This window comes from Xiphophorus maculatus, chromosome 17, assembly GCF_002775205.1.
Source record: "Xiphophorus maculatus strain JP 163 A chromosome 17, X_maculatus-5.0-male, whole genome shotgun sequence".
NCBI classification, from domain to species: domain Eukaryota; kingdom Metazoa; phylum Chordata; class Actinopteri; order Cyprinodontiformes; family Poeciliidae; genus Xiphophorus; species Xiphophorus maculatus.
In genome coordinates this window covers 744,211-761,290 of record NC_036459.1, presented here as the reverse complement: position 1 = coordinate 761,290, position 17,080 = coordinate 744,211, and the positions used below count along the sequence as shown (strand labels likewise).

At 40.3% G+C, this 17,080-nt stretch overlaps 1 protein-coding gene across 2 annotated transcripts in view; it reads left to right on the top strand.

Moving 5' to 3' along the window:
- LOC102234387 (plexin-B2-like) overlaps positions 1 to 17,080 on the top strand; it is a 142,367-nt gene that overhangs the window by 41,790 nt on the left and 83,497 nt on the right. For both annotated transcript variants that reach the window (XM_023350590.1, XM_005811200.3), the window contains exon 3: positions 9,133 to 9,169. The gene's annotated coding sequence lies outside the window, so the exon portion shown is untranslated. The remainder of the gene's footprint in view (positions 1 to 9,132; positions 9,170 to 17,080) is intronic.

Here is a 17,080-nt window from a genome sequence, read left to right as displayed (position 1 = left end):
ATGTTTAAAACTAGCAGGGACCACACCTGATGACAGACTGCTATTTATAATTGCAAGAACAGGCTGCCCTATGCTAGGTAAGATATCTTTAAAAAATCGTGGAGGGACAGGATCACGAGGGGAACCTGATGGCTTAATATGGCCAACCGCGTCCTCTAAAAGTGAGACAGTCACAGGCACAAACTGATCGAAAGCAGCCGAGCGAGGGACCAAAACAGAGGGGTCAGAGTCAGGAGCTGTGATAAGAGCCCTGGTACTACCAACCTTTTCAATAAAAAAATGCAGAAAATCATCACACACATCAGGAGACGCTTCCAAACAGGCATTCTGTGGAATATTAAGCAGAGAGTCAATGGTGTTAAATTAAACACGTTGGTTATGGCAGTTTGAGAGAATAATATTTGCCAAATATTCCCTTTTTGCCTCTTTAACCGTGCTCTGGTAGAGACGCCAACAGTCTTTTAAAATCTGAAAAGTAATCTGCAATTTATCCTTTTTCCACCTGCGTTCAACACGACGACATTCCTTCCTTGCAGCACGAGTTCTGTCATTAAACCAAGGCTCAGGTTTAATCCCTGGCTGCCTGGTTTTTAATGGAGCAACCGAGTCCAGAATGGTTTGGGAGGAAGAATAGAACCAGGACCAGAGCTCTTCTGTATCAGAGTGGAGAAAGTCAGATGATCCACAGAGCTGAAGAAAAGCAGTAGAGAACTGAGTGGCAGTGGAAGGGTTAATAATCCGACAGCGCCGAGCAGCAGCGCGAGTTTTAACTGCAATAGGTGTCAAACTGACATTGAATAAAACAGGCAGGTGATCCGAGAACACGGAGTCACAGATTTCCAGGTTAGTCACAGGCAGACCACAGGAAATGACCAAGTCCAGGTTAGTCAAACAAACTGGAGTTAGATTAAAGCGGACTGAACAGAGCTGGTGTGAATGCACCCACTGTCAAAATATTGCAGAAGTAAACAAATTTCCATGAGTGAAATCTATATCAAATGTCAAAATTTGCACAGAAGCATAAAGCTAAGACATGCTGGAGGGACTCTGTTCTGGACTTTCCTCCAGAAACTTTTATCTTTGTGATAAGCGAAAAAGATTTTCTGACTTTCTGACAAAACATGTTGAAAGAAAACTCATCTGTAAGACTCACAGATCTTTGTGTTGCTGCGCTCTCCTGTCAGGAGTAAAGGGTTTGTGATCTATTCCTAGACGTCTTTAGAAAGTGGCAGCAGACACTGAAAGGAGAGATGGTTACAGGAGAGAGGTGGGAGCAAGCACATCTGGTTCTACTCAACATGACTGAGATTCCTCAGAGACGGGGGGAGCCGGAGCGAGCGAGCTGGTCTCCTACACCACCGCCTGTCCGTCCCAAAGGACTTCGGATCAGAAACAGAAATCCAAGACGTAGAAAATCTGATGCAACCAAAGGGTGTGGAAACATTTCAGACTCTGGTCTTCAATCACTCCCACTTCAGTCAATACTAATGTTCTTTTCCACGTTTCAAAGTGGAAAATACTTTCACGGTCCTTCCAGCTCCTTCCTGGCAAATCTGCAGCTAAACATCAGATTTTTAGGACAATCCAAGAATTCCCAGACAAGACTAAAAACAACCCGGAGACTGAATTTATTAAACCTGCTACTAAAGTTCAAACTGGAGTTGCACCAAATCATCTTAAACAACTGGCCCCTGATGTTTTTTTCCATTCTAGTAAAGGTTTTTGGTCTTTATTATCAGATTTAACCGAGCTCAGAGGTAAACCAGCACCAGCCTTGCACTGGGAAACAATCATCTGCACCAACATCATGATCATTAGTAGTTTGATTTCCTCAAGTTTCCAGCAATTTCCGTGTAAACATCTTATAGTCATCTGGTTAAAAAGGTCAAACCACAAATGATCCATCTAACAAGACAGAAGAAGCATGTTGGGGTCAATGGAAAGTAATGAGCTTAATGACCAAAAGAAATCTCTAAAAATACACCAAAGACGACTGACGTCTGTCTAAACCAGGAGTGACCTGCCTGACCCTTGGACTGGTAGCCAATCAGGGAGGAAGGTGAGAGAAACACAGAGGGGAATCCAAAATACAGAAGACTAAACATCTACCACGGCGCACCAATGTCTGGTGGACATCAGAGACGTCTTTGTATCATTTTTTTTGTTAAAAATACTAATCAAACTCTTGGCATTGCTTCTTCCCGGTTGGCCATGTTTGTTTACCTCAACTCACGTTCAAGATTTTGAAAAATTTCCCATTTGACATGTGAATGTTGGTGAGTGAAATCTGTTCATGTGCGACGAGTTAATCCTGCTGTGCAACTCGACACTACACTGTACAACCAAACCTGTTGTAGTTAAGATTTTCATTGTCATTTCTGTGATTGCAGGTTTTGAAAATTGCCAGATAATTTACCAACCTTGTTGTGTGAACCAAGCAAACAAACATATTTGGGAATTTAATGTTTTTATAATTTATCTTTACTAATTTATTATAAAATGACAGAATCATGGGAGGATAATTTACAGTGTCCCACTGTTCAGGACAGGGTATCTTACCATGACAGTTTTTTTCCTCATACAAAGGATAAGCAAAACTCTGAAAAACATATGATTATTAGGTAGGTGATGCCATCAGTTTCAAGCATCCAGCATCCCGAAGTGAGATCATTTTCACCAGCGCAGATTGAGTGTTTGCATAGTTTAGCTAGGACATTTGATATGAATACATTAGCAGTGGATAAAACACCTTTAGGTCAATTTACTTAGCATTTTTCACACTAGTCCAGATGGAAATGTTGGACCTTCTGGATGACAAGTGGCTGAGTGATACTAAAGATGACCATAAATATCTAGAAAGAAGATTTATGGACATGGTGACCAGAGAACATTGTGGAATATAGAAAATATGTAACTGTAGAGTTAATGACTTGCTTCTGTCTGATTTGTGGTAATCAGAGAGATTTATTTTTAAGTTCAAAACAGCCTCTCACACCAAGGCCACCTCCACAGAAACTAATCACGCATGCAGAAGGCCTTTAAAAGGAATAATATTCCAAACACATAATCTAATCAGAAAAGAACAGCAACCTCTGAAAGCTGCAGCAGTGGAAATCTTAACTTGTCTCTCTGTGTGCCAGAGAAAATGAAATGCCAAGCCTGGCTAAGGACATAATGAAAAAGCTATTATCAGCATAAGCTTTCATCAGCACAGCATTCAGCCGTGTTGAATACGAACTGATTCTCTCATCTCGTGCCGTTCCAATCTGAACGCTGGGATATAATAAAGGAGGTGAGATAAGAACGAAAGATCACTTTTTTCCAGCTGAAGACGTGCATCAGCACATTTACTGATGAGCCAGAGCTTTCACAAACAGACGCTCTCGCAAAGGCCAAGACAATCAACGCGTCGTCGTTGCTTTAATTCACGAAGCAACTCGATGCATTTGAACATCTAGATTTGCTTCCAGTTTTTGTCTCGCTTCTCATTTTCCTTCCTTTATTTTGCATCTAATTATTGGCATTCTCTTCAAGTCTCCATCTATCAGCCAGGTCCAGAACTTCAGTCTGAATTCAGATGTAGCCTCCTCATACAATATTCACAGCTACTCTGAATAATGCATATATTACAATACAATATTCTGATTATTTTCAGGGTGTATTAGGCTCTAATGAAGACGGGCTGATGTCTATGCAGGAGGCATCAATTTGTATAGAAAATGTCAGAAAACCAAACCAAAATGATGCAGAAACGTTTAAACGTTGGTTTTTAAAAACACTTTCTTTTCTGGCCAAGACTCCCGAAGGTTTTAGCCAAGCAGTTACCTTCATTCACAGTTTTGTGAATCCCATTTAGTTGAAACGGTTCTACTCAGAGTCTCAAACCTTTTGATGCAGATTGATTCAGGTAAATGTTCTGTGCTGCTTATATTAGATCTGATGTCAGCTTTTGACCTATTGACAATCAGATAGTTGGGCTGATTGTTCTGATTTTAAATTACAGTTTGGTCTACTTTAATTCAACTCCAGTCCGTTAAAGTCTGATTCGTTTGGGGAGGTGTGAATGTGTAATTGGACCCAAAAACATCAAACTCTGCTCCGCCTACAAACCTCCATCCCCTTGCTTGAAGTGAACTCTGGTTCGGTTCGAATTGATGTGAATTACAAGCGGAACGGAGACTGTTCCAAAAGCATGAAGTGAACTACAACGCAGGGCATTCTGGGTAAATACAACTAAAACAAACGCATTAGCCTAGCGCTAGCAGGAGAAATGGCTCCTGGTCTTTAGCCAAAGACTAAAGAGAAATCCTCCAATCGCTAAAATCTGACGCCTCCATTTTGAAGAAGGAAGTTGCTCTCAGTGTCTCCAGAGGTTTTTGTGTCGTTTCTTTCAGTGGTTCTTGGTGCAGCGCCCCCTCAGGTCAGGAGGGGAACAGGTTGGTTTGGTTCAGATACCAACCACAGATAACCACAGCAGCTGGAAACAGAACAATCGAACCAAGTGTACTGGACTTGGTTCGAACAGTCGCTACTGGAGTTGAATTTTGGCGACAGAGGCCACGCCCCTCTCTGCCTCTGACCTATGAACTTCTGGTACTTCTAGGGACTCCAGATAGGTTGCAGTAACGGCATATGACTGGAAGATGACAAGTTCCTGGTAGCTTAATGCTTGATTCTCCTCAACTACTTGGAAGATAGTTTGTAACTTTTTTCCCAACAAGTTTCTTGTGACTCTTTTTACAACAAATTGTTTGGTTCTGTGATCAATCCCCTTTGAGACATTTGTTGTTTTTTTAATTACTTTTCAGTGATGGTTAATTCTCTTTTTGATCTATTTTGCCTAAAATGGACCACTTTGTACCTTAGATTTCTCTGGAATTGTTTTTCCTTTTTTATGTGTCTAACTTTAGCTCTCCAAATATACCACCATAAATGCTCAGATGCTTCCACTGGCACAAATCTGTTTAGTTTCCACATCACTTCAGGCCCGGGTTGCCTCCACGGCCGGATCAGAACATGCCAATAGAGCCAGATTCAACATTCTCAGTCGGAGGGTTAAACAAACGGCTGCAGCTCCGTTTGATTTTATCTCCTCTTTATCATTTCCAACCTTCCACCTTCTCATTCCATCCTCTCCATTGGCTTTCATGGGGAATTTTATTGGTTTTACTGGAACCAAAAACTCTCTGCAAATTCAAAACCTTCAGAATTAAATAATATTACAAATATAGATACTTACTTCTATCTCTGAATTGTCAGATAATTTACCAATCTCGTTGTGACACAAACAAACAAACATGTTTGTGAATTTAAAGTTTTTATAAGTTATCTTTAGGAATGTATTATAAAATGACAGAATCACAGGTGGATTATTTACAGTGTCCCACTGCTTCAGGACAGAGTATCTTACTTTAGCCAAGATGTTGGTTTTTTCCTCACACAGTGTTAAGAAAAACGTGAGATTTTCCTCCGATCAGCTCGTCTCTTTCTGCTTTGTGTCAGTATTTCAGTGAAAAGTTGATCATTTCCCCTCCTGATGACTCTTCCGGTGAAGCAGACCCAGAGCAGAACCCCAGAGGGTTCTGACCCGCATTCCTTCGGCCTCATAAACAACCTGATTAGCTGCGTCTGTCCTGTGATCCGGCGACACGGAGCGCCGGCGGTCGGCTCTGCCAGCAGAGGACGAGACCAAATGCTGTTTGGTGTTTGGGAAACGGGTCGGGAGGAAGTTGGGTTTTCCAACTTGTGCTTATTTTTTGTGATGTTTTGCAGCCGAGATTGAGCCGCAGGACAGTGTGGGAATTTAGTATTTCTGCATGCCTGAAATCCAGAGGGAATCCAGCTTCCTGCTCTAATTGTTAAAACTCCCACACAAACAAGCCTCTGCACACGCTCACATTCACTTAATCATTCACACATTTTTCAGTGTTTTGCTTAAGGGGAACTTATGCAGATGATTGTAGAGTTTCCACAGAACAACACTGCAAAAACACAATCATACCAATTATTTTATTTAAATTTTAATAAATTGTAATTTAAATTTGTTCCAAATTCTTTGAGAAAAAATCCCAAAATGAAATTGTGATTCTAGATATCTTGGTACAGTTGAATTTAGATAAAACTAACTCACAAGTACATTTTCAGCAATATATATAAGAGCTTGTTTTAAGCAAATCATTTCTTGATATTGATGAAAAAGTAGTAGTTCTACAGACAGATGATTTAAAGTATAACGAGGAGAAATTGTCTTGTAAGTAAATTTATCTGCTGATAAATGTCAACATTTAGAAATTGTTTACTGAAAACAAGCTCCTCTATTTTGCTGAAAAGTTACTTAGTAAGTTAGTTTTGAGTTATTTCAGATGTAATAAGATATTTACACTAGAAATGAGACTAAAACTACTTGGTAAGATTTTGTATTTTTGCAGTGAAGCGCCGTTTTTCTGCAGCGTTGTTTGTGTTTTCAGAAGCAGGTACTCAGCTCTGCCGCTGCTTCCTGAGCGAACTGCAGCACGCTCTGGGTGTTGATGCTGCAGCCGCTGTTTGGATTGTCTTTCTTGGCACATGCCTCCTGACCCGTGGTGTGTGTGTTTGTGTGTGAAACAGAGGGTGTGTGTTTTCCTGGCATCGGGGTCAGACGGCGAGCAGATCTGGACCTGCTGAGCGACTCTGTCCTCCGTCTGCCTGAAAACTGCTGTTCACTCCTTCAACGTTACGCTTTGAAAGTCATTTTACTCCAAACTATGTACATTATTATAACAAGAATAGGGATGGACAAAATAAATTCTTTATTTCATTTGTAGCAGAAACTTAAATTAACAAAAGTTCAGAGAGAAATCAATAGTCATATTTAAAATAGTCAACAAATTTAAAATTTTAACAGAAGTGTTATAGGAAGGTGCTCTAGCCAGAAGCAATAATTAAAACCTGTTGGTTTCCATGGTGATCTCATTAAAATAAATAAGAGTCAAGACGAGAGAGCAAGTCCAAGGAAAGTAAAGTCTGGAAATGATCTCAAGAAAATAACATTACAAACTTTTTAAAGTTTTTTTTCGTACAGAGGTTCCAGGTGGAACCTTTGTAATGTGTTCCTGGTACGCCCATAAATCTGACCCCCGTCTGTCAATTACTCCATCCAATCAGGCGTCCGTCCAACCAATCAACTATCCATTTGTTCGTCCAATCGTCCATCCGTCCATCCAGAACTTTTGTATTTATTCTTTCATCTGAGCCAGAATGGGTCGATGGTTCTGGAAGGTAGAAGCAGGAAATCTGTGGGAACCTCCATTGTGTCCAGATCGGATCGACTCCGGTCCAAACACTAATAAACCCGTCAGTTCCTCTCAGCTCGGCTTCACTGGGTCCAAATCCTTTCAGAATAAAATCCTCCTGATCATTAACCGGATCCCTTAATCCCAGCCGATGCCGTATCGGCTGCCAGGACTGTTCCCAGGTACTTTGAGATGATGGAAGGGAAAACCGGCGGACTGATGCGCTGCCATCTGGATGTTTGGATCAGAACATATGGCCGGCCCGTCTCTGCCATCCAGAAGCATATGGCTGCCTGAGATAGAGCGGAGACAGAGCGGGCGGTTCTGCTGGGCAGCACCGAGGGCCTCCAGATCGTTAGAAGAGCTGCCAAACAAACTTCACAACACACTCACACACTCACACACTCCGCTCGTGGCGGCGTGCGCGACACTGATTCTTGTCCTCCATGAGCGAATAAAGCTACCTGTAAACTGGGGCTTATTCAGCATTATTTCTCTTTCTCCTCGCTGCGTCTCATTTGCAAATAGATGTTCTCATTTTAAAAGCGTTCGCTCTGCTGTTGAGCGTCTTATCGTTAGCGGAGGAAACACAGCGACTCTGCTCCGGTTTCAAATTAAAATGCCTTCAGTGGAATGTGTTTCCTGATGAAAGGCCGTGTTTGAAGCGGGCAGCGCTCCAGCTTTCCTCCATTCTTTCTCTGCTCCAGATAATACAAGATTTCTGGCCGTTTGTTTGAATTAATTATGAGAAATAATTATGTTTTACATTTGTGGGTGTAAGCCTGGTTTCGCTGTGATACAAAGGCGTCTCTGTAGCTGGAAGCTGATTCATGATCACACTGGCACCTCCAGAGGTTTGGCTGGATCCAGATGTTCAGGCGGTTCTGAGGAAGGAAACCAACAGACTAAAGGATTCCTTTAGGTCCATCCATCCATCCATCCATCCATCCATCCATCCAGTTATTCATCCATCCATCCAGTTATTCATCCATCCATCCAGTTATTCATCCATCCATCCATCCAGTTATCCATCCATCCATCCAGTTATCCATCCATCCATCCATCCATCCATCCATCCAGTTATTCATCCATCCATCCATCCATCCATCCATCCATCCAGTCATCCATCCATCCAGTTATTCATCCATCCAGTTATTCATCCATCCATTCATCCATCCATCCAGTCATCCATCCATCCATCCAGTCATCCATCCATCCATCCAGTTATCCATCCATCCATCCATCCATCCATCCAGTTATCCATCCATCCATCCATCCATCCATCCATCCATCCATCCATCCAGTTATTCATCCATCCATCCATCCTTCCATCCATCCAGTTATTCATCCATCCATCCAGTTATTCATCCATCCATCCATCCATCCAGTTATTCATCCATCCAGTTATTCATCCATCCATCCATCCGACCGTTTGTTCGTCCATCCATCATTCTTCAGTAGTGTTGCCAATATTCCCTTTCTGTCCTGCTAGCTGTAATTAGCTTGGATCTGACAGATCAACATTATGTTCTGTATTATTGTTGTTTTCCATTTAATTTGCTAAACTTCAGAAGTTTAACTGAATTTCTTCAGTTCAGCTAACCTTTCATGGTTCGAACATTTTAGGTTCTTTGCTTCTTTGAAACTTGGCTGAAGCTCCGTCAGATTGTTTGAAGGTCACCTGTGCGTCTTTATCCAACAGTCCTGCCTCAGATTCTCAGTCTGGGCTTTGACTATGCCATTCTAACCCCTGAATCTGCTTTGATCTAAACCAGGGGTGTCCAGATTGTGGCCCTTTTTTGTGGCCCCCAGCAGTGATGCAAACCTCTTGCCTCCTAACAGATATGTTTGTCTCTTTCAGGAGATCGAGGTCATCAGAGGTCGCTCACTTTGATCAGGTAAGGATGCTTTTATTTTGAAATCGGATCATCAGTCTTTGTGGACTCTGTCATAGTTTTTCCTTTTCACCCTGATGGCTGCGTTGATGTTTTGACAGTCAGTACAGCTGCTTTCTTCAGCTGAATCTTTGTGTTTCTTAGTAATGATTCAAGGTCAAAGGTTAATTTCAGGCTCCAGGCTGTTTCTCTAACACTCCACACAGAGACAAAATCATTACTGAAACAACAACTGTTTTTTTTATCTTTTACTTTTATCACCTCAGGGTATTTTATTGTGACTTTATGTTGTAGAGCAGCAGAAAGCGGCTCACAATCGTGACGTGGAAAGAAAATTTATTTTTTACAATTAAAATCATAAAAACACATTCTCACCTCATTTAATCCAAACCGTTTAAAAGTTCCAGATTTAGTGAGGAATAATACAGACAACAAAAACTGGATTATAATTAGCACTCAGAGTGATTTTTATCGTGTGTCACATAAAAAGCTATTTTTATCAATAAACTGCTCACAGCAACACAATTTAATCTTATTTTGAAAATAATTGATATTTATTGATAGTCTAATTGAACAAACAGTGGAGAAAATAGTGACAATAATAATTCTGACATTCATTAACTGGAATTTATTGTGACAACAAAAAATCTAAGTTCTTATAATGACGATAAATTTATCACAATAAACGATACGATAAATAACCACTTCTAATAATATGAGACGGAACCACCGTCCCCACAGCAATACACGGTGGTGGCAGCATCATGTTGGTCAGACGACATGTAATCCTAGTCAGAGGCTGCAGAAGACTTGAAACTGGGGTGAAGCTTCACGTCCTAGTCAAAGCCCAGGTCTAAATTTAAATTGAAATCTGTTGCCAGGCTGTGGCCTGGTTAACACAGATGTTCTCCATCAGACTGAATTTCCTCTGTTTTATGAAGGAGAATGAACAGAAATCAAACTTTTTCCGGTTTTAACGCCAACAGACTCTAAATTATTTCAGTTTCTTTCCTCCAGCACAGAATCTGAACAGTTTTCTGTGTAGGTTTGAATTTTAGACCAGTGGAGTCATTTATCAGCACTTCCAGTTCAGATAAGGAGCCGGAGGCATCAGAAACCCTTGCTGGACCAGAATCAGCCCTCCCAGTGTGACCAGTCGATTTAAATGGCCGTCACATCTGAATGTGTGGTTTTCTGTGATCCGCTCGCGCTCTGCCAGCTCGATTAAAGCGTGGCGCCTCTGTGTGAGGCTTTCCTCCCTCCGTCGCCCGTCATGGCCGTCGGTTCCAACACAACTTCTACTTTCTTCAGTACACACCTTTGTTTTCTGTCTAATTCAGTTTCATCATTTTCATTTCAAGTCTGCAATAGAGGCAGATTCCTCGGGTTCAGTTGGCTCATTGCTTTATGAATAAGCTGGCAGCTTGTGTTTATTACCTGGACAAAAACGTAAAAAATTACCTGTAGAGATGCACCAATCCGCTTTAATCCGACTCCAGTCCGTTTGCCTAGAAAGTCCGGTTCGTTTGTGGAGGTGTGAATGCACAAAAATCCAAACTCTGGTCCGCCGACAAACCTCGATCTCGGTTTGTTTGAAGTGAACCCCAATACACTGGGGACCGCTCCAAAAGCTGGATGTGGAGCACAGCGCAGGGCATTCTGGGTAAAAACTGCCAAAACAAACATGCCTGCCTAGTGCCAGCAGGAGAAATGGCTTGTTTTTAGAAATCTATTTCAGTTTCCATTTGGTGAAAAAGGAAGTTGTGCTCAGTGTTTTCTTTGTGTCGTTTCCTTCAGTGGTTCTTGGTGCAGCGCCCCCACAGGCCAGGAGGGCAACAGGTTGCTCAAATGGTTTGGTTGGGTTGATGACCAGAACCAAGTTGATCAGAACCGAGCAGGTTCTGATAAAAACAGCCTTTAGATGACCTTGGAAATACAAACTTTAAACATTTTAACTGAATTTGATTTGAAGTGAGGATGTTAGCAGTTCATAATTCATCTAGGTCTTTAAGTCTTTCCTTTAACTTATACAAACCCCTGACTGCTGGAGTTCATTCAACTATTTCCTGGTCTGGAAGTGCTATTTCGAGCTTTGACTAGGCCGTTCTGGAAACTAAATGTTAAACCAGTTTGAATGTGTTTGGGATCAGCGTCCATCTGAGCCCAACTGTTAATTTCAGTTCATCTGTTTGGAGGTTGAGTCCTTTTATATTATTCCATCTGCTTTTTACAACACACCAGTAACCCCTCAACATCATGCTGCCACTGCCGTGCTCGACAGTCAGGGCAGTGTTGAGTTGTGTAAGATCTTCCTCTTATTAGCATTCAGTAGAAACTACGAGAGAAAAGCTAAAGTACCAGAAACCGGAGAAAGTTTTAATGAAGCCGTTTCTGTTCACTCAGTCGGGTCAGAGTTCTGGTCTGCATGTGTGGGTCCAGCTGACTGTTGTGTTTGGCCAAAACCCAGTGTTTTTATCGGCCTCTGAGCCGGACCGGAGTCAGCTGGACTGGAGTCAGCTGGACCGGAGTCAGGACTCGGTGTGTGTCCATCTTCTTCACCGCTCGTAAATTTACGACCTTAACCATGAAAAGAAATGAAGAATTAAAGATGGAGGGAGAAAACTGGGATGATGAAAAAAGTCTGGATGGTTTAAATGTGCAGAGAATGAAAAGAGAAGAAAGGCGAAGGCGTGACAGACTTGGAAGGGGAACTTGAAGACTTGGAGCTGAGTTTTATCAGCTGCCAACTGCTGGTGGTGTGTGTGTGTGTGTGTGTGTGTGTGTGTGTGTGTGTGTGTGTGTGTGTGTGTGTGTGTGTGTGTGTGTGTGTGTGTGTGTGTGTGTGCGTGTGTGTGTGTGTGGTATGAGTGAATGGTTTCAGGCTTGTCGTCGGTGTTTTGCTGGGTTCAGTCTGGATGGATGAATGCTCGTGTGCTTTTCTCTATTTTCTTTCCTGCGGCCTTTCTTTGGTTGCGGACCAGAGGGGCAGCGGAGCTGGCCAGACGTCTGTTTTCTATCAGCGCTGTTGCTAAATCTTAATGTTCTCCGTTTAAAGCTGAGCAGAAAACAAAGCCGCTGCTTTTAAGGATTTGGATCCGTGTTCTTCTGCTTTCAGACTCCGTTTAGTTTGGATCCGATTCTAAGAGAGAATTTGTGTTTTGGAGCTGAATTGTGGTGTGGATGAGAAATGATTGGTGGCTCCTAAGAGATGTTACAAATAAAAGTCTGAAAAGTGTGGCATACATCTGAATTAATCAGTTAACTCTGGCCTTTGTTTGTCCTAAAATAATCAAAAGTACTTTCAGCTGAAGGAAATAAAGTAGTCTGAGTAGATTTTGTGTAGTGTTGGATCTGATTCATTGTAGATCCAAACCTTAAAAAGTAATTTAAACATTTGCTAAATACAATGTAACCAGTTGGGTACTAACTAGTTACATTTACTCAATTACATTTACCTCAGTAACTCTTTTACTAAGCTGCTCTTTGTACTTTTACTTGAGTAATTTTATTATGAAGTATTTCTACTCTTGAGTAAAATTTCTGGATTTTCTACCCACTGAATGAAAAACAAACACATTTCAACCAAAACTTCACCAGACAGACTCACACTGCAGTTTCTGTTAAAGTTTCAAGTTTTATCTTGAAAGAAACTGATTTAAAAACATTTTCATTTGTTTGATTTTGTTTTTTATTATATAAATTGTCATTTTGGTCCTTAAAATGCCAAAATTTCCACTTAACTTTATATCTACTGTAATTTTTAAGTATTAAATGATTGATAATTTGATCAGTTACTCAGTACTTCAGTAAAATCTTTGGTTCTCTACCCACCTCTGGTAGTTACTAACCAACACTTTGTATTATTTAGCATATTTGTTTCTCTGCTTCCCTCAGTTGATGATGAATTTGTGTGAAAATGTGCAGAAAACCCAGTTCAGAGGACGCATGTTTGCTGTTTGTCCTTCACTCCTGTTTAGCTTATCTCTGCGCTTCTGGCTTTCATCAATCAGCCATAATGAGGACCTAAAGAGCCCTTAATAGCTGTATTAATAATAATCACGGCTCGCATGTCATCTTTAGCTGCAGGAGAATCACAAACACCCAGCAGTGTCTTTTCTTCCATCTGGCGCCTGCCCCGAGGCGCCCCCCTATTGTTGGTCCGAAGCAGCACTTTGTTGTTTCCCAGCAGGAGTTTTCTGTCCGTCCTTTGATTGCTTTTTCTCTCCTGAAGACGGCTGAGTCAGGGATACCTGTGGCTGGCTGCTGTTAAACAGCAGACTGAGAAGGTTCCAGTGGAAAGTGAGGAAGGAGGAGGCAGACTTTCTACGTTTAAAGACATTTTCACACCTGACAGTCCGGTAGACTTGGTGCGATTAGGGACCAAAATGGCAACTTTAGTTACATTTTCAGCTTGTGTGGTTCGAATTTATATTTCATTAATTAAAAAACCTATTCCCCTCCTCGCCTGCGGGGGCGCTGCACTAAGAACTACTTAAGAAATCAACACAAAACATCTAAAGACACTGAGCACGACTTCCTTCTTCACAAAACGTAAGGAAAATGGAGTGGTATCAGATTATAGCAGTTAAAGGTTTTATTTATTGATATAAAAACTGGTTTGCCTATTAGCCGCTAACGCTAGCGACGCTCCTCAGGCACCTTTACGACGCACTGAGTCATCCGCCTTTTTTTCTTACCCGATTTCTATAAAATACGGCTTAAATTAAAGTTGAGAAAAATGTTAAATATATTTTCTCCCTGGATGTAAATAAATCTATAAACAATTTGGTTTCTGTCAAGATGCGAGAGAGTGCTAAGCAAATTCCTCTTTTATTTTGCTCAATAATTGAATTTTACATAATTTGCGCTGCTAAAATTAGTTTGTTAAAATTTATACTTTATAAAATATTTCTTCCTGTTCTACAAGCAAACGAGGCAATTAGTCCAGTTTCTGTTGTTTGTTGAAGGTTCAACAGTTGCAGCGGCTGCAGTGCATCAGCAAAGGGAAAATAACGGCGATGAAGAACTACAAACACATATTCTGCTTTTTCTCGCTCTCTGTTACGCTACGCACAGACTTGTTGCCATAGCAACGGACAACAACACCAATATATTTCAGGATTCAACATCAAAAAACACTCAAACATTTCCCAGACAAAGAACAGAACATTCAGTCCGTTAAAGTATTGGTTTTAGGCTGGATGTTTATTTTGTGATTGCTAATAAGTGATTGCTGTGGTAGATTAGCTACCGCTGCTTTTGGCTTAGCTAACTCTGCTGTGGTTGATTAGCAAATTTAAACATCTGCTCTACTGATGATCTGTCAGAGTTCAGTTACAAAACAGAATTCCACAGCTTGTCTACGGTTGCGGTTGTCATAGTCAAGCTAGCTTGACCTACTTCCCTTTCCCTTGCTATTTTTGTCTTAATTAAAACTTTTTCCTGACCTTGTTATCTAGTTGTAGCAAAGCACTGTGTTCCTTTTTTTTTGTATATCAGGTGTACATTTAAAATTTAGCGTGTTATATGGATAACGGCTAAAGCCAATGCTAGCCATCGTTAGCAAGCAGCTTCTTGCCCTCCAGCAGAGAAATGGGGGCAGGAGGGACTAGCGCGCAGGGCATCATGATACATGGGGTCCGTAGTTAACTTCCTGCTTTTGGAGCGGTCTCTGATCTGCTTGCATTCACACTGCATTCAAACCAAACCAGAGTTCACGTCAACCGAATCAACACAGAGGTTTTTAGGTGGATCAGAGTTTGCTTTTTGGGTTCCATTGCTCGTTCACACCTCCCCAAACGAACTGGAGTTGGATGAAAGCGAAGTGAACAGGGCTAACGCTGTAACGGACGACAGCAGAGGCGCTGTGCAGCTCTGAAGGCTTTAACAGCTTCCTCTCCGCTCGTTCAGTCTTTCATTCCTCTCTCTGTGAGCGAGGGAGTCGGCCCACAGCAACAGGTTCAGATTTAATGCCTTTCACATATGACGACAGAACCCAAATGAGTCACGCTGCAAGTGAAACGCATGTTTTTTTCTAAATTAAATCAGCAAATCTGTGTTCAGCACAAAGTTTTATTAGTCATAAACAAACTGAAGCATTTTTTCCACCCAAGCCACAAACTATATGCTGAATTTCTGCCTGGAAATTGAATCCTTCAGCCAAACTAAATGGCTTTTAGTCCCAGTGGGTGAAACGCGCTCCGAGAGAATTTAAAATAGAAGTTTAACCATCTAAAACCCCAAAGCTGGAGGTTAGAATAAAAATACCTAAATTAAAGCCTTACGTAATGAGTCTGCAAAGATGCATGTTGCAGAAGTTTCAGATGAGAAATTACATGGCAGTTAGAAAACCAATCAACCTACGGTAACATTCACCCAGAACAAAAGTAGTGACGGCAAAATGGAGAGAAATCTGTTTGGTTGCAAGGAAAAAACACATTTCAAAAGTTTAAATTAGAAAAACATAAAAATAATTTTAAAAATTGAAGCAAAATCAGTCTGAAATTACAGTGGCAATTTTTGAGCTTTCTGTCTAAATACATTATTTTATATATATTATATATATATATATGTATATATTCATTTAAATGGTTGGAAATAAGTCAATAACTAATTAAATAATATTCATTGTTTTAATACAGGCCAATTACCTTATTTAGGATATGAATAAAGTGCAAAAACACAAAATCTTAACAGGTTTTTTTGTCTAGTTTCTAGTACAAATATCTTACCAGTAACTTTTTATCATGAAATTGGAGCTTTTGTAAGTCAATGAATCCTTCATATTGAAGGAAAATATACCTGTTGCGTTGGCAGATAAATTAACTTTATAACATGGAGAAAAATATCTTGTTGTTGGTGAAATTATCTGACAATGTAACTAGCACTGTTTCCATTAATATTAAGGATTTATTGACTTAAAACAAGCTCCAATATCTTGCTTAAAAGTTATTTATGAGTTAGGTTTTCTTATTTTAAATGACCCAAGTTATTTACACTAGAAACTAGACAGAAAATATTTGGTTAGATTTTGTCTTTTTGCAGTGTAGAGTTGATTAAGTATTGTCAATAATTACACTTAATTACGTGGCCATATTTTAAAATTTCCTGTCAATCTTTAACTGTAACTAGTTACATTTACTCAATTACATTTACTTGAGTAACTTTTTTGAAAAAAATACTTTTACTACATGTACTTTTTACTTTAACTTGAGTATTTTTATTTTGATGTATCTCTACTCTAAAATTTCTGGATTTTCTTCCCACTAAATGAAAAACTAAAATGTTTTGACCAAAAACTCACCAGACTCAGACACACCTACAGTTTCTGCTAAAGTTTCATAAGTTCTTTATTTATCTTTTGCCTGATTTTGTTATTTGTTGTTACTTATAAAAATTATTGTCATTTTGGTTCTTGAAATACCAAAATATTCACTATTTTTATATTTTGGTCCATCTGATGATGCAATTCTTAATTGTTAAATGATTGATAATTTAATCAGGCTTTGATTTACCAAACACTTTTTTACTTTTGAGTCATTTCTTGGACGGCTACTTTTTACTTTTCCTTGAGTAAAAATACTTTTACTTGAGTATAATTTTGCGGCTAACCTCTGCAGAAGACTTCCTGTTTGTGCGTTTCCACATTTCGTTGGGATAAATGGCCAACAGCATCCGGAGGATCTAATTATTCTGTCAACATTACATTCCCTCAGATATGAATTTCTGCCGGGTCGTCTCCCATTCTTCTCCCAGCTCCAGCGATAATAAAACTTTCTAACGTTTGCCACAGGCTGGATTTTTAATCTCGTGGATCGTTTTGATCTCCATAATCATTCTCTGTCATCGTTTTTGAATTAAACCCGTCTTGAATCTCTGCAGCTCTGCCTTTATTCACAGGATTGTGCAGCTATA